The following is a 22,761-nucleotide window of genomic DNA, read 5'->3' as shown; positions in this document are numbered from 1 at the left end:
TGGCTAATATGTGATTTCTTCTGCTGGTTTGCTCTGGGGTACAGAGTTGCTTCCCCCGCACCGTTAGTTGGTGCGGGGGCTTGAGCGATCTCTGCGTGGATATTTTGAATAGGGTTTTTAATTGACCTCATAGTTCCCTTTCTATTTTCTGCTTTCTAGTGTTAGCGGGCCTCATTTGCTAAATCTAATTTCATCTCTGCGTTTGTGCTTTCCCCTTAACTCACCGTTAATATTTGTGGGGGGCTATTCTATATCTTTGGGGTCATTTCACTGAGGCAAGTGAGGACTTTCGTTCCCTCTAGGAATAGTCAGTTTCTCAGGCCGTGAAGAGACGTCTAGGATTTTCAGGTAAGGTTCCACGGCTGCCTATAGTTGTTTGCGGATAGGATCAGGTTGCGGTCAATTCAGTTACCACTTCCCCAGAGTTTGTAGTCGGTTTCGTTACTTAGCTAGTCCTACTTGCGATCCTTGCCACTAGGATCATAACAGAAGCCCCACATAGTATAATGCACTCCACATAGAGTATAATGCAGCCACATACAGTATAATGAAACCCCAAAGAGTATAATGCAGCTTCCATAGAGTACAATGCAGTATAATATACTATAATGCAGCATCATACAGCATCATGCAGCCTCAGTATAATGCAACCCCATAAAGTACAATGCAGCCTCATAGAGTACAATGCAGCACCATACAGTATAATGCAGCCTCAGTCTAATGCAGCCCTATAGAGTATAATGCAGCCCCATAGAGTATAACACAGCCCCCATATAGTATAATGTAGCACCATACAGTATAATGCATCCTCAGTATTAAATTCAGCCCTATAGAGCATAATGCAGCCTCATGTAGTATAATGCAGCCCCATACAGTATAATGCAGCCCCTATAGAATGTAACACATCCCCTAGAGAGTATAATGCAGCCCCATACAGTATAATGTAGCCCCAAAGAGTATAATACAGCCTCCATAGAGTATAATGTAGCTCCATACAATATAATGCAGCACCATACAGTATAATGTAGCCCCATAGAGTATAATGCAGCCTCATATAGTATAATGTAGCATCATAGAGCAGCACACCACTGACTGGGGGCCCTAAAAAATGCCTAGTTTACCTGTCCCTAATGCTCACCCTGCATGCAGCCAGGCTGTGATTTATGCTGGCCATGATTTGTGCAACATGAGTCAAATGACAGAGTCCCTTTAAACAGCTCTGGAAAAACATAAATTGTGTTGCGATTGGTTGTTAAGGCCAACAAAGATAGTTTTTCTTTTAGATAATTTTATAAATCCACTTAAAGAGAACCTGTCGTCAGGATCAGTCATGATAAGCTAAAGATATGGGCATAAAGGTACTGTTCTGCTGATTTAATACATACCTTCACTGTAGAAATCCACAGCCTGTTATTCTTAAATCACTAATAAAAGTTTTGATGCAATAAGCTGTTCATGAATCAGGGCGGGCCTTTGGGGTGGGATTGTGGGTAGACTTTGGCTTTGGCTCAAAAAAAAGTGTCACAAAAACTAAATGTGTGATTCCAGCCTTAGAATGCAGCTTATGATTTAGCACAGTTTCAATCATTTCTACAAGAAACTTATCAGCCAGAACGTGTTGATATTTTGGCATCACTATTGGTCATTACACATGCCAAAATTAAAGGGAGCCTGACACTGAGCAGCGTAATTCAGACACTGGCAATAATGCAGCCAAGTATGTTTTATACTGAAGCAGAAGTCGGCCGCCAGGGATAATGTGAGGCAGCTCCCTGGCAGCTTGTCCTCCCACCCCAACTTGACCTCCCCATTCCCTAGAGTGACATATACTAAATATGTCTATTGTGATCTATTCAAATAGATCAATGCAGTAAGATGCCTCTTCGAACCTATCTTAGACTAGAAAAATCCAGGATGCATAGTCCTTGGATGGCTCTTCAAAACATATTCTGCAGCATTTCAGATTAAAACATACACGGGTACAATAAAGCAACCACAGTCTGATTTAAGCTGCCCATGCCCATGTTTCTCAGTATTTTTATCAATCATCTCCTGAACCCAGTATTACAATAAAAAAGCAGTTTACATTCTAAAACCAGAGTCCAATGAAGCTTCAGATAGAACAGTGTAGCATCTGATCACTTCTAGATGGGTACTTTTATTTTCCCTTTTCCCTATGGAAAAATACTAGATATCTCCTATCTACTAGACCTATAAAATGACATTGTGACCTTGGGTATGAAGAACCATTATATGGTGGCATCAAGTGCAATATCTGCTCCTATTTCCTGTATACATTGGAATGCATTGAACTGTAAAGACCTGCACGCAAAATGAGCCTAGTTATTAACATTGTGAGCTCATTGCTGATCTTGTCCAGTCATACCGTATGCTGATACATTATATTGTGAGTTGTTGCTTTTTTCTATTCTGCTTTCATTTTTAAAAGGCCACAATATTGTCCATGTTTTAACAAAACAAATGTTTCATGGTTAAGTGATCTTACTGTAGATTGCTAAGTGGCACAACAGATTTGGGATATATAGCCACCATCACCAATATACCATAGTTTGTTTTTATTTCTCACCCAACCTATATTTGTGTCAGGCCATGCCTCAGATTTGCATGTATTTCTCACATAAATTGTCCTTGCAGCCACAGACAGCACAATATTTGGGTGGGCTAAACTACCTCCACCTAAGCAGACATCCCAGGTGGTAGACAGACAGGCCTGGAGCCTGGGCCGCATCATTTACTCCTTGGAGGAGTAGGATCCTTTAACTAAAGAAAGCACAGTATTCTGTTTTCTGAGCATTCCTCTCTGCATGCATTCATGAAAACATAGTTATTACTGCAGACAATTTATAAAGCCATTTATTTTGCCAGAATAGCATGACACACTCTGTGCTTGAGTGGGCCTTCAGCAGACATGGTGCTCCTATGAAAACACAACAGTAAATAAATCAGGTGGGGGAAATCGGCCTGTCCTCCTTCTACTCCTCTGATTGTTTTTACACTCTGCGCCTGCGACCTACTCAGAAATAAATCCTCCAAGACAGAATGTGGAGCTTCACAACTCATTCTTGTGCAGCTTTCCTTTCTTGATCTCCTGGGAGTGAATGTATCAAACTGAGCTCTGTATTTCGGAAACCAGAGGCTTGAAGGATTGCACAGAGTGTCAGTGGGAGTTCTTGGCCTACTGGATGCAATGAAGTGTGTATTTCTAACTCTACATGACTGTGACCTGCAAATAAATGTCCTTAAAGGGAACCTGTCATACAAAAATATGCTATTCACCTGCAGATATAGGGTTAATCTGCAGGCTACTAGAGTTCTGATGTCATGCTGCGCTGGCACTCAGGAGGAAATTAACTTTATCCCTCCCGGCAGCCTCAGGCTTTCAGTCATGGATGCGCGGCTGGAACTGCTTCAGTACATAGCCCCTGGCACTGGCTGACAGCTGACTTCGTACTGATAAACTGCTGAGCCGCCTGTCAGTCAGTGCCAGGGCATATTTACAGCTGTAGCTCACTATATACTGAGCGGTGGCTGAAGCAGCACTGGCTCCGCCTCTATGACTGAAAGCCCAAGGCTTTTTCCTCCTGGCAGCCGGACTTTAAGTGCAGCATCCGCACAGCTATAGGACACTATTAATATACAGATTAACCCTATATCTGCAGGTGAATAGCGTTTTGGGGCATGATAGGCTTTCTTTGATACAGGTAGGATATGCAAAATGACACCGCCATGCTGGCTGGTTAGCCGGTGTTTTATCTGGTTGCATAAGTAGCATAGCTGTTGTCTTCTTTCAGCTCAATTGTATTTTTGTTAAACAGCTCAAAACCAGCAGGTGTGCTAGCCCATGAACATATTTCTCCATCAGGTGACACAAGCAAATATGTCAAATATCATTGGTGGGGGGTGGGGAGGTGAAAGTGGCATTGGGACAGTAGTATTGTGCTTAGATATAAACATAGCTGTGAAGCCCTCATGCATAAAGGCTGTTCTAACAACTTTACTGACAACTGAATAGATGTTATGATATCTTCTTTAACCCTTTGCCTCCGCCACCAATTTTCATTTTTACGTTTGCATTTTTCCCTCCCTTTGTTCCAAGAGCAATAACTTTTATAATTTTTCAGTTGACAAAGCTGTATGAGGGCTTGATTTTTGCATCACTCGTTGTAATTTTGAATGACACCATTCATTTTGCAATACGATGTGCTGAAAATGGAAAATAAAAATTCTAAGCGGGATGAAATGTTAAAAAAATGCAATTCTGGCATTGCTATTTTGGTTTTATTTTCAAGATATTCAATGAATAGTAAAAATTACTTGGAAACATGATTCTTCAGGTAAGTACAATTACAGCGATACCAAACTTGCATCGTTATTTTTTTTCTTTATTTAAGTGGCATATGGAGAAGTGTGAGGGCTTGTAATCTGCAAGGCAAGTTTATAGGTTTATTGATATCAATTTAAATAAAAAATTGAAAATACTTAAAAAAAATTACTTCTTTTTCTATTGCAGTAAGTAGTGAAAATCATGGTTATGACTAAGTTTCACTGCAGCACCATGATGGCAGCGATGGGGGCCTTCAGCTGCCATGGTAACACACCAGGGCCCCGCAATCACAGGGGGCTGATAGAAAATGGTTCATAGAGATATTGATAACTAAATCTAAATGGTTAACAGCAGCCTTCAGTGTTTAGCTCCACTTCCTACTATTAGAGAAAGATGCCTTCTGTGTAACAAAACCGGCATATACCGTACCGCCCGTGGAGGGAGTGAAGATGTATACATACATCAATTTGCATTAAGGGTTAAACGGACTGTAAGAGGGTGAGCAGTGCTCAAGAAGATGCTGTGGCACGAGAGAGTTATATTGTATATAAGTATATTATAGTTACATGTTTTATATATAAAAATGTGCATTTTATCCTTATGGCCGGTTTGTATTCGGTTTCCCGGAAGTTTAACCTCAAGGCTGACCGCGGGGATTGGGGAGGAATGTCAATAGGGTAAACAGTGGAAGGCTGTAGGGATTTACAGTGGGGGAAAATAAGTACTTATTCCATTGCTGATTTTGTAAGTTTGTTCAATGACAAGGACATGAACAGTTTATAATTTTAAGGGTAGGTTAATTTTAACATTCAGAGATGTCAATCGACATCGATCTGGGGCACCATGCAAAATTTCACCTCGTGGGGTATCTTTGATCATGAGGAAGGTGAGAGATCAGCCTAAAACTACATAGGGGAAACTTGTTAATGATCTCAAGGCAGCTGGGACCACAGTCAATAAGAAAGCCATTGGTAAAACATTGTGCCGTAAAGGTTTAAAATCCTGCAGTGCCCGCAAGGTCCCCCTGCTCAAGAAGGCACATGAACACCTGGATGATTCTGTGAGTGAGTGGAAGAAGGTGCTGTGGTCAGATGAGCCAAAAATTGAGCTCTTTGGCATTAACTCAACTCCCCATGTAGGGAGGAAGAGAAATGCTGCCTATGACCCAAAAAACACCATCCCCACTGTCAAGCATGGAGGTGGAAAAATTATGTTTTGCGGGTGTTTCTCTGCTAAGGGCACAGGACTACTTCACTGCATCAATGGGAGAATGGATGGAGCCATGTACCGTAAAATCCTGAGTGACAACCTCCTTCCCTCTTCCAGGACATTAAAAATGGGTCGTGGCTGGGTGTTCCAGCAAGACAATGACCCAAAACACAGCCAAGGTAATAAAGGAGTGGCTCAATAAGAAGCACATTAAGGTCATGGAGTGGCATAGCCACTATAATCCCATAGAAAACTTATGGAGGGAGTTGAAGCTCCGAGTTGCCAAATGACAGCCTCAAAATCTTCATGATTTAGAGATGATCTGCAAAGATGAGTGGATCACAATTCCTCCTGACATGTGTGCAAACCTCATCATCAACTACAAAAAAAAGTCTTGTTTGCCAGAGGGATCAAATACTTATTTCTCACTGCAAAAGGCAAATAATCTTTTATACAATGTGATTTTCTGGATTTTATTTTTGATATTCTATCTCTCAATGTTAAAATTAACCTAGACTGTTCATGTCTTTTTCAGTGGGTAAACTTACAAACTCAGCAAGGGATCAAATACTTATTTCCCCAATTGTGTTTAGTACGTATGGAGTTAAGAAACAGATAAATGTTTGGGAATAGCCCACATACTGGGAAGGCGTTAGAAGATACAAAAAGCAGAAGCACTTCCTGATGAAGAGAGTCTCAGATAGAATTAGTGTCAGTGTCAAGTACAAGCTGCTATGGGCCCTAGTAGTGCAAGCTTACAAACAGCAAGACAGTGCACCAAAAGTTTAATGTAGATTCCTACATTTTGGCCTATGGCCTGGAAGAGTCTGTGTCTTATTCTCTCCTAAGAGGAAGAGGCCAGTAGGGGAAGAGCAAGAGGAAATGGTGGCGGGCCTCAGGAAAACTGGGTTGCAGGACGGGGAGTCCCTAGTTCCAACATGAGCTGTTGAGGTAGGGACAGTTCGGGCAGACCTGGAAGCGTACTGTTTTATGGGAAAATCAACCGGAGGGCGCTCTGCCCTATACTGTATGCCACAGCCTAATGTAACTGTAAAACCGAACCTCTTCTGTCTGTGTCCGCCAGTGTTGAATAGTTTCATATACCCTATAAGTATACATAAGCATAGAGTTCATTGACTTAAAGAAAGAGTGCATTTTACATCCATGCTCATTTTCTACATCGAAGTAGATACTACAAATCTGAATGTCTGTTGAAATAATTGTAAAGAAACTTATAAATCCTAAACATCAAGGACAGCCAAAAGCTATTAGCTATAGGGTAAAATGCACCCAGTAGCTAAATAAAAGGATGCCAGTTGTATTCCTACCTGTACTGTAGTCACACCCTTCAGCTATGTCCCTAAGGTAAACATGTATGAGGATTGGATTAGGCTACTAGTTATGTTCTAAGATTGTTATGCAGAAGCATTGTAATGAGACTATTATCCTCTCCGAGCCCTACCACTACTGCAGAATGATTGCTGACAATGCTGTGTAAAGCCATGGCTGATGGCTAAGAAGTTTAGAAAAGCCATAAAGATGAGACGTACAATAGCTGTCATTAAAATAGCAGCCAAAGTGTCATTCACTATGAGTGACACTTAGGTATTTAGAGGTAGTGTCATCATCATATATCAAACACTAGTCTCAGTTGACCTTAAACTAGTTCTATGATTTAGCAAGACAAGCACTAAGAGAGCACTCTGTGGTACAACGCCTTTCCTTTGTATTTAGAGAATATATTGTAGACATTACCCGCTTGGAATTTGTAGCAAGCTTAACCTTTACGCTTAACTATAGCAGCTGGGAGAACTTCCAGCCTCCTGAACCCTCATAAGGCATGAATCTCATAAAATTAATAAATTTCACAAAACAGGAATTGTTTAGTTGAACTTTGTGACTTGTAACCTGTTGGTTTTGCAAGAATTAAACTAGAGCAGAACTAAATCCTTTAAAAGCTGCAGGTCATGTCTGGATTAAGGAGGATGAAGATCTGTGTAATGCTGGGTATACCAGGCTTACCTTAGACTTGTAATGGTCCCAGATATGGTTAAACATAGATACCCGCTGTGTCTACAAAGCACACGAAAGAGGACTTGGCAGCATTTCAATAAGATTCCTTCTGCTGCAACTGAAGAGGAGAGAAAAATTGGAATATTTTACCTGATGTAAGCAATTAGAATAGAAATTAATTTAATAATACATTTCAATTTGGTGAGCTAGGAAGATATTCTGTCTTTCCGTAAAAGAGTCTTAATGATCTGAATAATAAAACATTCCCGAAATCTTGCGTCATTCAGTGAATAACACAGTTTGTGATGACAGTACAGAATAAAATGGACTGATTGAAAGGTTGTGCCACTCCCTTCTACCTTGTGGTGGTGTCAACGGGAATGTGCTGAGGTCATATATGCACTGTCATGGCAATTGAGTATATGTGCAGAATTGCAAACCTGCCACCCAAGTAGTAAGCATATCACCTCCAGCCTCCTTTTACCATCTTCAAAGGAGGAGCAACCTTGTACTCCCAGATTGAAGAGAGAACAGAGAATTAGACATCTGATACAGATGTTTGGGTTGGATGTGACTGGACATGTATGTGTGCTGCCTGGCGTATGTCTGTGTGTGGTGTATGTAAAGAGGTGGGTTATGATCAGGCTTAGTGGGATTCTTAACTTTTACTGTGCTCTGAATGAAGAAGCAGCATTAATTATTATACTCTAATCATTTAAATAATTTACTATAAACATATCTTACAGCCAACAATCTGTGTATGTCTATAGACAAGGCTTGATAGCTGCTAATGTCTTTATTGATATAAGTGATCTCCATAAAGTCTGGTAATTGCTTATCTCCTTTCCCAACTAAAAGAAAACATATATGGTTTAGTGGTTAGCACTGCGGTCTTGAAGCACTGGGGTCCAGGGTTCAAATCCTACCAAGGACAATATCTGCAAGGAGTTTGAATGTTCTCCCCATGTTTGAGTGGGTCCCCTCCGGGGTCTCCAGCTTCCTCCAGTGAATAATTGGAGATATAATTTCATGTCAGTTATTTGTATGTGGCATGGGATAATAAAACTCCTTTCAGTGTGCAGCTACAGTATCTCAGCAGGGAGACCAAGTGTCATGATTCTCAATGGCGAGAGAACATAGCCCAGCATATATGAGAACTAGCTCTTGGAAGATGGAAACTATACTGACCATGAACTAAACCTGCCGCACAACTAGAAGTGGCCGGGTAGCATGCCTACGTTTTTTTATCCCTAGATGCCCAGCGCCAGCCGGAGAACTACCTAATCCTAGCAGAGGAAAAGACAGTCCTGGCTCACCTCTAGAGAAATTTTCCCAAAAGGCAGACAGAGGCCCCCACATATATTGGCGGTGATTTTAGATGAAATGACAAACGTAGTATGAAAATAGGTTTAGCAAAAATCGAGGTCCGCTTACTAGATTGAAAGAAGACAGAAAGGGCACTTTCATGGTCAGCAGAAAACCCTATCAAAACACCATCCAGAAATTACTTTAAGACTCTAGCATTAACTCATAACACCAGAGTGGCAATTTCCGCTCACAAGAGCTTTCCAGACACAGTAACGAAACAGCAGCTGTGAACAGGAACAAAATGCAAAAACACACAAGGACAAAAGTCCAACTTAGCTGGGAGTTGTCTAGTAGCAGGAACATGCACAGAAAGGCTTCTGATTACATTGTTGACCGGCATGAAACTGACAGAGGAGCAAGGTTATATAGCGACTCCCACATCCTGATAGGAGCAGGTGAACAGAGGGGATGATGCACACAAGTACAATTCCACAAGTGGCCACCGGGGGAGCCCAGAATCCAATTTCACAACAGTACCCCCCCCTCAAGGAGGGGGCACCGAACCCTCACCAGAACCACCAGGGCGATCAGGATGAGCCCTATGAAAGGCACGGACAAGATCGGAAGCATGAACATCAGAGGCAGTGACCCAAGAATTATCCTCCTGACCGTATCCCTTCCATTTGACCAGATACTGGAGTTTCCGTCTGGAAACATGAGAGTCCAAGATCTTTTCCACAACGTACTCCAACTCACCCTCAACCAACACCGGAGCAGGAGGCTCAACGGAAGGCACAGCCGGTACCTCATACCTGCGCAACAATGACCGATGAAAAACATTATGAATCGAAAAGGATGCAGGGAGGTCCAAACGGAAGGACACAGGGTTAAGAATCTCCAATATCTTGTACGGGCCGATGAACCGAGGCTTAAACTTAGGAGAAGAAACCCTCATAGGGACAAAACGAGAAGACAACCACACCAAGTCCCCAACACAAAGCCGAGGACCAACACGACGACGGCGGTTGGCAAAAAGCTGAGTCTTCTCCTGGGACAACTTCAAATTGTCCACCACCTGCCCCCAAATCTGATGCAACCTCTCCACCACAGCATCCACTCCAGGACAATCCGAAGATTCCACTTGACCGGAGGAAAATCGAGGATGAAACCCCGAATTACAGAAAAACGGGGACACCAAGGTGGCAGAGCTGGCCCGATTATTGAGGGCGAACTCCGCCAAAGGCAAAAAAGCAACCCAATCATCCTGATCCGCAGACACAAAACACCTCAAATATGTCTCCAAGGTCTGATTAGTCCGCTCGGTCTGGCCATTAGTCTGAGGATGGAAAGCAGACGAAAAAGACAAATCTATGCCCATCCTAGCACAGAATGCCCGCCAAAATCTAGACACGAATTGGGTCCCTCTGTCAGAAACGATATTCTCCGGAATACCATGCAAACGAACAACATTTTGAAAAAACAGAGGAACCAACTCGGAAGAAGAAGGCAACTTAGGCAAGGGAACCAGATGGACCATCTTAGAGAAACGGTCACACACCACCCAGATGACAGACATCTTATGAGAAACAGGCAGATCCGAAATAAAATCCATCGAGATGTGCGTCCAAGGCCTCTTCGGGATAGGCAAGGGTAACAACAATCCACTAGCCCGAGAACAACAAGGCTTGGCCCGAGCACAAACGTCACAAGACTGCACAAAGCCTCGCACATCTCGTGACAGGGAAGGCCACCAGAAGGACCTTGCCACCAAATCCCTGGTACCAAAGATTCCAGGATGACCTGCCAACGCAGAAGAATGAACCTCAGAGATGACTCTACTGGTCCAATCATCAGGAACAAACAGTCTACCAGGTGGGCAACGATCAGGTCTATCCGCCTGAAACTCCTGCAAGGCCCGCCGCAGGTCTGGAGAAACGGCAGACAATATCACTCCATCTTTAAGGATACCTGTGGGCTCAGAATTACCAGGGGAGTCAGGCTCAAAACTCCTAGAAAGGGCATCCGCCTTAACATTCTTAGAACCCGGTAGGTAAGACACCACAAAATTAAACCGAGAGAAAAACAACGACCAGCGCGCCTGTCTAGGATTCAGGCGCCTGGCAGACTCAAGGTAAATTAAATTTTTGTGGTCAGTCAATACCACCACCTGATGTCTGGCCCCCTCAAGCCAGTGACGCCACTCCTCAAAAGCCCACTTCATGGCCAAAAGCTCCCGATTCCCAATATCATAATTCCGCTCGGCGGGCGAAAATTTACGGGAAAAAAAAGCACAAGGTCTCATCACGGAGCAGTCGGAACTTCTCTGCGACAACACCGCCCCAGCTCCGATTTCAGAAGCGTCGACCTCAACCTGAAAAGGAAGAGCAACATCAGGCTGACGCAACACTGGGGCGGAAGAAAAGCGGCGCTTGAGCTCCCGAAAGGCCTCCACAGCATCAGGGGACCAATCAGCAACATCAGCACCCTTCTTAGTCAAATCAGTCAATGGTTTTACAACATCAGAAAAACCAGCAATAAATCGACGATAAAAGTTAGCAAAGCCCAAAAATTTCTGAAGACTCTTAAGAGAAGAGGGTTGCGTCCAATCACCAATAGCCTGAACCTTGACAGGATCCATCTCGATGGAAGAGGGGGAAAAAATGTATCCCAAGAAGGAAATCTTTTGAACCCCAAAAACACACTTAGAACCCTTCACACACAAGGAATTAGACCGCAAAACCTGAAAAACCCTCCTGACCTGCTGGACATGAGAGTCCCAGTCATCCGAAAAAATCAGAATATCATCCAGATACACAATCATAAATTTGTCCAAATAATCGCGGAAAATGTCATGCATAAAGGACTGGAAGACTGAAGGGGCATTTGAAAGACCAAAAGGCATCACCAAATACTCAAAATGGCCCTCGGGCGTATTAAATGCGGTTTTCCACTCATCCCCCTGCTTGATTCGCACCAAATTATACGCCCCACGGAGATCAATCTTAGAGAACCACTTGGCCCCCTTTATACGAGCAAACAAATCAGTAAGCAGTGGTAACGGATATTGATATTTAACCGTGATTTTATTCAAAAGTCGATAATCAATACACGGCCTCAAAGAGCCGTCTTTCTTAGACACAAAGAAAAAACCGGCTCCTAAGGGAGATGACGAAGGACGAATATGTCCCTTTTCCAAGGACTCCTTTATATATTCTCGCATAGCCGCGTGTTCAGGCACAGACAGATTAAATAAACGACCCTTAGGGTATTTACTACCCGGGATCAAGTCTATGGCACAATCGCACTCCCGGTGCGGAGGTAGTGAACCAACCTTGGGTTCTTCAAAAACGTCACGAAAGTCAGACAAGAATTCAGGAATCTCAGAGGGAATAGATGATGAAATGGAAACCAAAGGTACGTCCCCATGAGTTCCTTTACATCCCCAGCTTAACACAGACATAGCTCTCCAGTCGAGGACTGGGTTATGAGATTGCAGCCATGGCAATCCCAGCACCAAAACATCATGTAGATTATACAGCACCAGAAAGCGAATAACCTCCTGGTGATCCGGATTAACACGCATAGTCACTTGTGTCCAGTATTGTGGTTTATTACTAGCCAATGGGGTGGAGTCAATCCCTTTCAGAGGTATCGGAGCCTCCAATGGCTCCAAATCATACCCACAGCGTTTGGCAAAGGACCAATCCATAAGACTCAAAGCAGCGCCAGAGTCGACATAGGCGTCCGCGGTAATAGATGACAAAGAACAAATCAGGGTCACAGATAGAATAAACTTAGACTGTAAAGTGCTAATTGAAACAGACTTGTCAGGCTTCTTAGTACGCTTAAAGCATGCTGATATAACATGAGTTGAATCACCACAATAGAAGCACAACCCATTTTTTCGTCTAAAATTCTGCCGCTCGCTTCTGGACAGAATTCTATCACATTGCATATTTTCTGGCGTTTTCTCAGTAGACACCGCCAAATGGTGCACAGGTTTGCGCTCCCGCAGACGCCTATCGATCTGAATAGCCATCGTCATGGACTCATTCAGACTCGCAGGCACAGGGAACCCCACCATAACATCCTTAATGGCATCAGAGAGACCTTCTCTGAAAATCGCCGCCAGGGCGCACTCATTCCACTGAGTAAGCACAGACCATTTGCGGAATTTTTGGCAGTATATTTCAGCTTCATCTTGCCCCTGAGACAAGGACATCAAGGCCTTTTCCGCCTGAAGCTCTAAATGAGGTTCCTCATAAAGCAACCCCAAGGCCAGAAAAAACGCATCCACATTGAGCAACGCAGGATCCCCTGGTGCCAATGCAAAAGCCCAGTCTTGAGGGTCGCCCCGGAGCAAGGAAATTACAATCCTGACCTGCTGTGCAGGGTCTCCGGCAGAGCGAGACTTCAGGGACAAAAACAATTTGCAATTATTTTTAAAATTTTGAAAGTGAGATCTATTCCCCGAGAAGAATTCAGGCAAAGGAATTCTAGGCTCAGACATAGGTGCATGAACAACGAAATCTTGCAAATTTTGTACCTTTGTGGCGAGATTATTCAAACCTGTAGCTACACTCTGAAGATCCATTTGAAACAGGTGAACACAGAGCCATTCAAGGATAAGAAGGAGAGAAAGAGAGGAAGGCTGCAGTATAGGCAGACTAGCAAGTGATTCAATTAAGAGCACACTCAGAACTAGAGGAAAAAAAAAAAAATTGTAGCAGACTTCTTTTTTCTCTCCTTTCTCAGCCAGTAATTTAACCCTTTTTTTTGGGCCGGTCAAACTGTCATGATTCTCAATGGCGAGAGAACATAGCCCAGCATATATGAGAACTAGCTCTTGGAAGATGGAAACTATACTGACCATGAACTAAACCTGCCGCACAACTAGAAGTGGCCGGGTAGCATGCCTACGTTTTTTTATCCCTAGATGCCCAGCGCCAGCCGGAGAACTACCTAATCCTAGCAGAGGAAAAGACAGTCCTGGCTCACCTCTAGAGAAATTTTCCCAAAAGGCAGACAGAGGCCCCCACATATATTGGCGGTGATTTTAGATGAAATGACAAACGTAGTATGAAAATAGGTTTAGCAAAAATCGAGGTCCGCTTACTAGATAGAAAGAAGACAGAAAGGGCACTTTCATGGTCAAAACACCATCCAGAAATTACTTTAAGACTCTAGCATTAACTCATAACACCAGAGTGGCAATTTCCGCTCACAAGAGCTTTCCAGACACAGTAACGAAACAGCAGCTGTGAACAGGAACAAAATGCAAAAACACACAAGGACAAAAGTCCAACTTAGCTGGGAGTTGTCTAGTAGCAGGAACATGCACAGAAAGGCTTCTGATTACATTGTTGACCGGCATGAAACTGACAGAGGAGCAAGGTTATATAGCGACTCCCACATCCTGATAGGAGCAGGTGAACAGAGGGGATGATGCACACAAGTACAATTCCACAAGTGGCCACCGGGGGAGCCCAGAATCCAATTTCACAACACCAAGCCTCAAAGGTTGTAAGTGACAGATCTCACACATTGACCAGCTCATTGCAGAACAAATGCTTGCTTGCAACATAGAGTCCTGCTGAAGCTGCAGACACCTTGTAGAACATTCCAGAAACATAATTCCATACCTCCTAGCCGTACACTGTATATATTTCTGAGATCCCCAGAACATGGTGAATGCCCGCCTGGGTCTCGACCCGTTCTAGCACCCAGGAGTATGAGGATACATAGAACAGCTAGTAGAAATCAGATAGAAAAAGCTGTGTTTGGTCTTAACACATGGCAGGGACCTTGCTAGAACCGATGGCATCAAAACCATCTCCCTAGGGCCATCTATTATGGAACAATGACTCATCTTAGGTTTTGGAGTTTTTAGCTGCAGAGGCAAGGGGACAGCATTTAGGTTCAGCCAAGAGGGCAGGAGGGTAGTGACCCAAAGGGGAATAAAAGCTAGTGTAGGACCATGTGGTCTCACTCTCTGGTATGCTTGCTGGTCACTTTGAAAGTGGGGGCCACGTAGAGTAACATGCTAAGAAGGGACCAAGGAGACAGCTGGCAGCCTATGCCCCCTGCGGCCCAGCGCACACACGGTCGAACATCAACCCGGTAATTGACATGTATTCTGCTTAGATCTTTTGCCCTACCAGTATCTGTATTTGCATATATAACCACTGTATATGTGTAACCATCATGTATGTAATGTACTGTCTAGTGTGCCCTTAAATAGAAAATATAGTACACCGCACACTCTGTATATATATTGCAAAGGTGAAGGTTTATTTACAAAATGACTATGTGATATGAAAGCGACCAGAGGTAGTTATGACGTTTCGGCCCTACCAGAGCCTTAATCATATAGTCGCTAGGAAAAAACAGAAACAAAATACGTAAGTATGTACAGTACATAATAATCAAAATTGGAAAATGAAAACAAACATAAAAATAAATATAAGGATCCCGACCTGGATGGAGGAAATGAAAACATAAACAAATAATAAAGAAAAACGGACATAGTAACTTCATAAAATCATGGTACATGTTATATACAGAACACCACGTATAAACGCCCAGAAGGGGGCGTTAGTAATATTGCATAACCAAGGGTAGAAGGCTAAGGAAGCCAGAACATATGACTAAGCAGATTGAGAAAACCAGATAAGGCATCATTTACCTTGGTTAAGCAAAAGGGGAGAGGATATGAGATCCTTGAGGATGAAGGCATACACTGTGAAAGGGAACAGTAAAAGTATATGAGTAAGAAAAGGTACATTGAGGATATAGTGGTCATAGCAGATCTGTAAGTAGTGTACCTTAATGCCTAGATGCTGTGGGTATAGGGTTGCAGAGGTAACCCTGCTGTGAGGTCTGTAGATGAATATAAGTATGGGTAAGTAAGGGACATAAAACCAGCATACTTGCACTATTGTGCAATGGTGGAGAAGGCCCGGTGTGCGGATAAAGAGGAGGGGTTACCTTAGTTGTCAGATTAATGAGCGGCGCTCCCGCGCCCTGCTGCCAGAGTGTAGCGTGACCGGCGGCGTTGTGGCTTAAATACGCGCACCGGAAGTGCGGCCTGCGGTGCCGAAAATGATGTCGGCGGTATGGGAAAGCTTCTGCGCATGCGCGGCCAGCGATTTTGTGTGGGCCTGGTTGCTGGGAGACATGGATGCTGCAGTGATGTCAGGGGCATGGGGCTCACTACTGCGCTTGCGCAACAGGCGATACTGTGTGTATTTATTTGCTAGGCAGCACAACCGCTGCAGTATGTATTGGAAAGCCTGTGCAAGTAGTGAGTGCCCAGCCTGAGTGCAATTCTAGCAACTGGGTAATGGAGCTTAATGTGTGACGCCGTCAAGCGCAATGTTCAATGGAACCACCTACGATACTAGGCATAGAATGCTCATATACAGTGGTCTAGCTTAGGGACTATAAAAGTAATGGCTGGGATTTTGACGTTATTTAATGGCGGAAGGAACTCACCATAGTGTTCAACGAATCTGTAAGGGAAGAGGAAAGAGTTAGTAAGCTGGAAGGACAATTTTAAAGTAGCCAGTCGATTTCCCTATTGAGGCCCCTAGGTGCAAGGGTGTCTAGTGTATATATCCAGTACGTTTCCCTGGACCTCAGCAGTTTAACATGGTTGCCACCCCGTCTAGGACGGGGTACCTGTTCCAGGACTTGGTATTTCAGTTGGGCTACTGAATGTCGGGCCCTGGTAAAGTGGTCAGGAAGGGGAAGCCAAGTTTTGTTACACCTAATTGTGGACTTGTGGCTTGCGATCCTATCACGTACGTGCTGGGTGGTTTCACCCACATAGAGCAGGCCGCAAGGGCATTTGATGACGTAAACCACAAAATTTGAGTCACACGTATAAAATCCGCGAATAGGGTAAGATTTCCCGGTTCTTGGGTGGGTCACATTGTCGGCCTTGATCACGTTCGAGCAGGTGGCACAGTTCAAGCAAGGGAAAGTGCCATTGCGGCGTGTTCCCAAGAACTGTTGAGTTGGAACTCGGAGTATACTACCCATATCAGCCCTGACTATTTGGTCACGGATGTTGGGGGGTCTCCTGGTGCTCATGAGAGCGGGCACCCTAAAGGATGCGATCTCAGGGTGGGCTCTACCAAGAAGGGGCCAGTGCTTCTTGATGACAGAATAAACTTTTGTCATAAATGGATGGTGAGTGTGCACGAACGGAATCCTATCTTGGGATTGACGTGGTGCTGGACTCATGGGTGGACCCGAGGACCAAGCGAGTTCCTGTGTCAAGAGAGTAGAGGGGTAATCCCTATCGCTGAACTTTTGCGCCATGGATGCCAGTCTGATTTGTCGTGTTTCAGGGTCCGTGACGATGCGGGAAACTCTTTTAAATTGGGAACGAGGTAGACTGTTTTTGGTGGTGATTGGATGGCAGCTTGAATAAAGTAGTAGGTTGTTACAGTCCGTAGGTTTTGTATATAGGTCCGTTTTAAGAAATCCATTGGCATCCTTCAGTACCAGGGTGTCCAGAAAGGCTATTTGTGTTTCGTGAGAATGAATGGTGAATTGGAGTTCCTGAGAAATGGCGTTGAGGGTAGAGAAGAAAAAATCCAGGGTGTCAGATGTCCCAGTCCAGACCAGGAAGATATCATCTATGTACCTACAGTAATTCAAGACATATTGTGAAAAAAGCTCATTATTGTAGACGTGATGTGACTCAAAGTGATGCATGTATGCGTTAGCGTAGGCCGGAGCTACATTTGAGCCCATAGCGGTCCCGCATACTTGGACATAGTAGGTGTCCTCGTATAAGAAATAGTTTTCAAAAAGGACTGTTTTCAGGAGGTCAAGACAGAAGGAAATAGCATTCTGGGACATATTAGTCTGTTCTAGGAGGTCTCTGGTAGCAAGCAAGCCCTTCTCATGGGTTATAGATGTGTATAAACTATTGACGTCCATAGTGACAAGGAGGCTGTGGGAAGGTACTTGGTGCATCTGTTTTATTTTTTCAAGAAACTGGCTTGTATCTAATATATAGGATCTGGTGTTTTTCGTTAAGGGGGTCAAAATCTTTTCCAGAAATATGGAGAGCGGTGAAAGCACTGAATCCGTGGAGGCCACAATTGGCCTACCTGGTGGATTATGGAGGGATTTGTGTATTTTGGGAAGGACGTAAAAAACTGGGATAATGGGATGGGGGTTCTGTAAAAAAGTAGCTGTCTTGCTATCAATAGTTTTCTTGTCAAGGTATGTTCCAATAAGATCCTTAATTTTGGTGGTAATAGATGCAGTGGGGTCCCTAGGTATGGACCTATAGGTATTCGTGTCAGAAAGTTGTCTAAGGATCTCGCCTCGGTATTGTGACCGATCCATGACAACAGTCGCGCCCCCTTTGTCAGCAGGTTTTATAGTGATGGTATTATTGGACCGTAGGGAAGAAAGTGCCTGTTTCTCCTCAAGTGTCATGTTCGTGTGTGTTGGAAAAAAGCCCAATCTCTGTTGGTGCGACAAAGATTTAATGTCGCGATCCACGAGAGAGATGAAGGTCTCAATAGCATGGTGAGAGTGAGGAGGTGAGAAAGTGCTGACATTGCGGAGTCCCAGAGAAGAAATGGACAATTCTGACATAATGTTCATGGATCTGGAAGATCCCACAACTGGGTCCAATACAGGCATAGTGCCGAAATGAGTCTTAAGTCTTATAGTCCTGTAAAAATGATGCAAGTCTTTCTCCAATTGAAGTGGATCCCAGTGGGGTGTTGGACAGAAGGATAATCCTTTCTGAAGAACTGTCAGTTCTGCTGGTGACAAGGAATAGCTGGAGATGTTAATAACCTGATTGGCTGGCTTACCTGACTTCGGGTCACCATCCTTTCGCCGCGCTCTTCGGGTTGGTCTGTTTGGTGTCGTCCCCCTCTGCGGCCTGTGGCTAAAAAATGTTGCCTGGAACCGGTAGAGGAGTCGCTGCCGGAGCTGTATGACCCTGGTCTTCTGTAGTTGTTGCGACGACGCCAGTTTGAAGTATTGGTGTAATCGCTCCATCTATACACCTGGTCGTTGGAGTAGTCCTCGCTGTCCCTCTGGAACTTGAGTCTTTTGCGTTCCTGCAGGTTTTTTTCGAATTCCGTGATGGCTTTGTCCGTCTTGTTCTTGAGAGCAGTCCAATCGGTGGATGAGAGAGTGGTAGTTAACTGGGTCTCAATGGCCACAATGTTTTTTTTAACGTCAATAATCTCCCTCTGGAGGTGTTCAATTGTGAGGACAATGATGTCTAATGAGCATTTATTGAGGATTTGTTTGTATTTTTCACAAAATTCAGGATTGTCTGCGAACAGTGTAGGTCGCAAATTACATCTCAATCCTCTAGGGATTTTGCTCTGGCGATAATATTCGGCCAGTGTAGTACAATGTAGGTCATATGAGACCAGCTTACGCTTAGTCTTTTCGTAGTCCCTGGTTCTGAGGTCGACTACGGGTGTTTTAAGAAACTCAGTAGAGCCAGTTACTGCTGAAATAATATTAGCACTAGTGGCTGTATCATAGGCAAAGGTGGTAGTGGACATTAGGGCAACCCGGTGCAGCGGCCAAGAAAATGGCTAGATAAGTAAAGAAAATTGGCGCGCACTCAGGGTAAATTAGGGAGCGAGGTGCAGGTGTAGTGGGCTATGTAAGCCCCACGTACATAGAAAATATAGTACACCGCACACTCTGTATATATATTGCAAAGGTGAAGGTTTATTTACAAAATGACTATGTGATATGAAAGCGACCAGAGGTAGTTATGACGTTTCGGCCCTACCAGAGCCTTAATCATATAGTCGCTAGGAAAAAACAGAAACAAAATACGTAAGTATGTACAGTACATAATAATCAAAATTGGAAAATGAAAACAAACATAAAAATAAATATAAGGATCCCGACCTGGATGGAGGAAATGAAAACATAAACAAATAATAAAGAAAAACGGACATAGTAACTTCATAAAATCATGGTACATGTTATATACAGAACACCACGTATAAACGCCCAGAAGGGGGCGTTAGTAATATTGCATAACCAAGGGTAGAAGGCTAAGGAAGCCAGAACATATGACTAAGCAGATTGAGAAAACCAGATAAGGCATCATTTACCTTGGTTAAGCAAAAGGGGAGAGGATATGAGATCCTTGAGGATGAAGGCATACACTGTGAAAGGGAACAGTAAAAGTATATGAGTAAGAAAAGGTACATTGAGGATATAGTGGTCATAGCAGATCTGTAAGTAGTGTACCTTAATGCCTAGATGCTGTGGGTATAGGGTTGCAGAGGTAACCCTGCTGTGAGGTCTGTAGATGAATATAAGTATGGGTAAGTAAGGGACATAAAACCAGCATACTTGCACTATTGTGCAATGGTGGAGAAGGCCCGGTGTGCGGATAAAGAGGAGGGGTTACCTTAGTTGTCAGATTAATGAGCGGCGCTCCCGCGCCCTGCTGCCAGAGTGTAGCGTGACCGGCGGCGTTGTGGCTTAAATACGCGCACCGGAAGTGCGGCCTGCGGTGCCGAAAATGATGTCGGCGGTATGGGAAAGCTTCTGCGCATGCGCGGCCAGCGATTTTGTGTGGGCCTGGTTGCTGGGAGACATGGATGCTGCAGTGATGTCAGGGGCATGGGGCTCACTACTGCGCTTGCGCAACAGGCGATACTGTGTGTATTTATTTGCTAGGCAGCACAACCGCTGCAGTATGTATTGGAAAGCCTGTGCAAGTAGTAGTAGTGTGCCCTTAAGGCGATAAAATATATAATTTAACCTTGAGCTGCTTTTTTATCTCGATCCACGAATCCGCATGCTGATTCTTAGTTTAACTTTACATGCTACCGAGGCTGCTTTCTGGCCCACGTTAATGGACCGGGTTTATATCTAACTAGGAACTGGTGGCAGTTCCAGTGGGCTTGCAGCACATTGTGTCACTGGTGCTATTGAAAGGGGCCTCTCTGCCTGTCAGGGTTGTGAACAAGTGTGGTCCCATATCAGTGACTGCATGGGCCACATCCTCTCACTCCCCGTGCCTCCCTGGACCCATATGTACAGGGGGCGTCTGTGTAAAACTCTACCAAGCTGATCTGACATGTCCCCAGAGGGTGCGGAACGTAATAGTGACGTGAGGTGAGGTGTTGTGATTCGGTTCGTGGGCTCCCCCGGTGGTCTCTTGTGGTACTGGTGTCCTGCAAGCTTTGCCTTCTCAGTTCACCTGTTCCTATCAGGATGTGGGAGTAGCCTATTTAACCTTGCTCCTCAGTCATTCTAATGCTGGCCATCAATGTATCCAGAGTGATTCTGTTGCATGTTCCTGCTCCCAGTTTTCTGCTCAGCTAAGTTGGACACTTTAGTCCTTAAGTCTATTTTTGTATGTTTTGTCCAGTTTGCACTTATGTTAATCTCTGCAGCTGGAAGCTCTAGTTTCCATCACCCGAGAGCTTGTCCGTTTATTCTATGCTTCTGATGTTTTCTTGCCATTGGAAACCATAACAGTGAGGTGTGGGTTCTTCACATTTGGTGGCAGTGGTGGGATTCTGCTTGATCTCTCCGGTGTCATCCTACACAAATGGTGGCAGCAGTGGTATTCTGTGTGATCTCTCTGGTGCTATCCTTCACACCTCCCACATTCCAAAGACAAACTGATAGGGAACTTAGATTATGAGCTCTTATGGGGACAATGCCGATAATGTCTGTAAAGCGCCGTGGAATTAATGGCGCTATATAAGTGAGTAAAATAAATAAATGGTAAATCCAAAATAGCTTATTTTTTAGAAAATTGGGTTTGATAGCTATAAACAGTAATTGTCAATAACCAAGATTGGTACTGCATTCTGCCATTAGGTAAAGTCTGACATTTATTTATGGTACTTATTTTTAAATACGTTGTTTTGGGGCTGAGGGTGACCATCATACTATATTGGAGCTGTGGGGGGATCATCACACTGTATTGGGGCTGTGAGTGGACCATAATATATAGGGGGCTCATTATACTGTATTAGGAGTGTGCAGGCACACTATACAGTATTGGGGGCCCATCATACTGAATAAGGCTGTGGGGTCCATCATATTATGTGGGGGACCACTATACTGTTAATGGATACCTAAGGTCCTGCAATGCCTGCACATAGAGAAAGAAACATAGCAAATCAGAGAAATTACCCTACATTTCTATTTGGAGGTATTTGCTAATATTATTATTGGTAGTAGTTAGTGTTGAGCGATACCGTCCGATACTTGAAAGTATCGGTATCGGAAAGTATCGGCCGATACCGGCAAAGTATCGGATCCAATCCGATACCGATACCCGATACCAATACAAGTCAATGGGACTCAAGTATCGGACGGTATTCCTGATGGTTCCCAGGGTCTGAAGGAGAGGAAACTCTCCTTCAGGCCCTGGGAACCATATAAATGTGTAAAAGAAAGAATTAAAATAAAAAATATCGCTATACTCACCTGTCCGACGCAGCCGGGACCTCAGCGAGGGAACCGGCAGCGTTGTTTGTTTAAAATTCGCGCTATTACTTGGTTACGTGAATTCCCGGCTTGTGATTGGTCAGGTCGGCCATGTTGCCGGGACGCGGACCAATCACAGCAAGCCGTGACGAAATTACGTCACGGCTTGCTGTGATTGGTCCGCGTCCCGGCAATATGGCCGCCCTGACCAATCACAAGCCGTGACGTCACGGGAGGCTGGACACGCGCTCATTTTAAAATGGGCGCGTGTCCAGCCTCCCGTGACGTCACGGCTTGTGATTGGTTGCGCCGCGGTCAACCAATCACAAGCCGGGAGGCTGGACGCGCTCATTTTAAAATGGGCGCGTGTCCAGCCTCCCGTGACGTCACGGCTTGTGATTGGTCAGGGCGGCCATATT

General features: G+C 44.2%; 1 long non-coding RNA gene across 1 annotated transcript in view; it reads right to left on the bottom strand.

The window, feature by feature from the left end:
* The window catches only part of LOC143793905 (uncharacterized), a 151,085-nt gene that overhangs the window by 25,179 nt on the left and 103,145 nt on the right, over positions 1–22,761 (bottom strand). The window contains exon 3 of the long non-coding RNA XR_013220327.1: positions 7,577–7,685. This is a non-coding gene — a long non-coding RNA (uncharacterized LOC143793905). The remainder of the gene's footprint in view (positions 1–7,576; positions 7,686–22,761) is intronic.

The sequence above is a fragment of the Ranitomeya variabilis genome, chromosome 1 (assembly GCF_051348905.1).
Source record: "Ranitomeya variabilis isolate aRanVar5 chromosome 1, aRanVar5.hap1, whole genome shotgun sequence".
NCBI lineage: Eukaryota > Metazoa > Chordata > Amphibia > Anura > Dendrobatidae > Ranitomeya > Ranitomeya variabilis.
This window is presented reverse-complemented; position numbering and strand designations above follow the sequence as displayed.